Raw genomic sequence first — 2587 nt, forward strand, 5'->3', positions numbered from 1 at the left:
CCTTTAGCGTGATACGAAGTCATCATGGTGTTGTCTCTGCCTTCCTCAGTCGTCTAGTCTTCTCCCCCAAGCCCATTATCCTCTCATCTTCATTCCTCAACTCTCCACACTCATTCTCACCTGCGGCTTTTACCTTCGTTGTTCCCTATGGTTGAAATGCTTTTCCCTCAGAACCTTCAGTAATGACTCTTCCACATCTGGCGCTCTAGTGTCAGAATAAATGAAGCAGCCACTTGTCATATTTCTGGTTTTCCTTTTTCTGACTACGGGGAATTGATCTTAAGTTATTGGCCACTTGAGGTTAGAGAACATTTGTTTACCTGCTTTCCTGAATGCAACATGAGTGAAAGCGACACATGTGACTTCCAGGCAGAAGTGTTTACTTTCTAATGTGAAACTACAGTGTTTTCTTCTTCTGCCATTGAGAACCCTGGAAGGCTGTGCTTGTATGGAGGAGCAATGCTGAGCCATTACATAGCAGACGAGTTACTGTAGATTCTCCCAGACACATAGGAGACTCTGTCTAAGTGAGAAATAAATTTTATTGATTTTAGACATCGAAACGTTAGTTTATTATTAAACGTTTGTTTATTATTACATCATACACTCACCTGTCCTGACTGATACAGATCCTTATTAATGGTTTTTAAGTTGCCATTCCTGTCTGTATTTACTTACTTTCTGTCTATATTTATTTTTTTCATTGCAGTTATCTGAAATTACGCTGCTTGTTTGTTATCTATCTCTCTCCATGAAAATATAAACTTCATGAAAACAGATGTTTTATCTCTCTTGTTCTATATCCTCAGTCATTAGATAAGTCCTTGGTATAAAGTAGGCACCCAAGAAATTGTGGACCAATGGAGAATACAAAGTGTATCTGTGTCACATGGGATGGTGTGGCTAGCTTCCAGAGAAAGGAAACATATTTAGAAAGGCATGTATGAGAAAGTTCGAATCAATGCTCCCCCCCCAAAAAATTAGGAAAACAAGTATAAGGAACATGAGCTATTTATGTAGTCTTTCTTAATCTCAATTTTCTAAGCTTTAGACTCTAAAATGTAACAATTATGAAACGACATAGGGATTAAAATCTTATTATTTATTGATGAAGAAGTTAGATGTAAATTTTGTGCTGAGTTTACAATGTAGAATTTCAGTATCATAGTCAACATTAGTGCTTTTCGTTGTCTGTTTTGAAAGTAAGCTTTATTAAAGTTTACTAGTCTGGATAGTGTGGCAGAAAAACTATGATGATGCCAGGGTCTTATATGCTCTTTCTTTAAGGTGTGAAAACCAAACCTTAGTTTGTTCACGTTGGCATTGTTTACCTTTAATATAATTTTTGAAAAGCCAGTTGCATATAAGAATATTTAAAAAGAAGAGCTGAGCTATTCAGCTGGATACATTTTTGATTATAAATGATTTCAAAACTAACTGAGCAACTTGCAGATATAGGAGAAATTTTATTTAAGAAGTGTTAAATTGACTATATGACAAGGGAATTAAAATTATTTTGAAATAAAGTATTTCGTTCAAATGGTATTGGTTTGCTAACTTTTATGAAACTAAAATGGCACTTTGAAGCCTATGGAGTCTGTTAAGATGATCCGAACTTCTAATGCAGCACAAAATGGCTTCCAAAAGAAATCTCTAGCTTATTTCTCAACAGTGAGTTTTAGATGAAAACCTTAAAGATGACTTTTCTCACTTGAGAAGGTGTCCTGGAGTTGTTAGCGTTGAACATATCTACTTTTATAAGCTGAGCTCCTTTTAGAGTTAGGTCATTTTCTATTAGGGGGCTTATAACATAAGGTACTACCTGTCTCCACCTGTATTAAGAAATTTCAAGATGATTAAAATTTTATAGAATAAATTAAATTACATCATTTGCACCATTGACCAGGGAAAGATCATTATAGGCATACCTCAGAGATATTTCGGTTAGTTTCATATCACCATAAGAAAGCGAATATCACAATAAAGTGAGTCATATGCTTTTTTTTTGGTTTCCTAGTACATATAAAAGTTATGTTTACACTATACTGTAGTCTATTAAGTATGCAATAGCATTATGTCTAAAAAGCATTTTATATTCCTTAATTGAAAATACTTTAGTGCTAAAAAATGCTAACCATCATCTGAGCCTTCAGTGAGGGACTTTTTGCTGATTGGGGGACTTGCCTCATTGTTGATGGCTGCTGACTGATCAGGGTGGTGGTTGCTAAAGATTGGAGTGGCTGTGACAATTTTTAAAAATAAGACAACAATTAATTTTGCCTCATCCATTGACTCTGACTTTCACAAATGATTTCTCTGTAGGGGGTGATGCTGTTTGATAGCATTTTACCCACAGTAGGACTTCTTTCAAAATTAGATTCGGTCCTCTCAAACTCTGCCACAACTTTATCAACTAAGTTTATGTAATATTCTAAATCCTTTGGTGTCATTTCAATGATCTTCACAGTATCTTCACCAGGAATAGTTTGCGTCTCAAGAAACCTCTTTCTTTGCTCATCCATAATAAGCAACGCATCATTCATTAAAGTTTGATTATGAGATTGAAGCAGTTCAGTCACATCTTCAG

This window comes from Pteropus vampyrus, unplaced genomic scaffold (assembly GCF_000151845.1).
Source record: "Pteropus vampyrus isolate Shadow unplaced genomic scaffold, Pvam_2.0 Scaffold7, whole genome shotgun sequence".
Classification (NCBI taxonomy): Eukaryota; Metazoa; Chordata; class Mammalia; order Chiroptera; family Pteropodidae; genus Pteropus; species Pteropus vampyrus.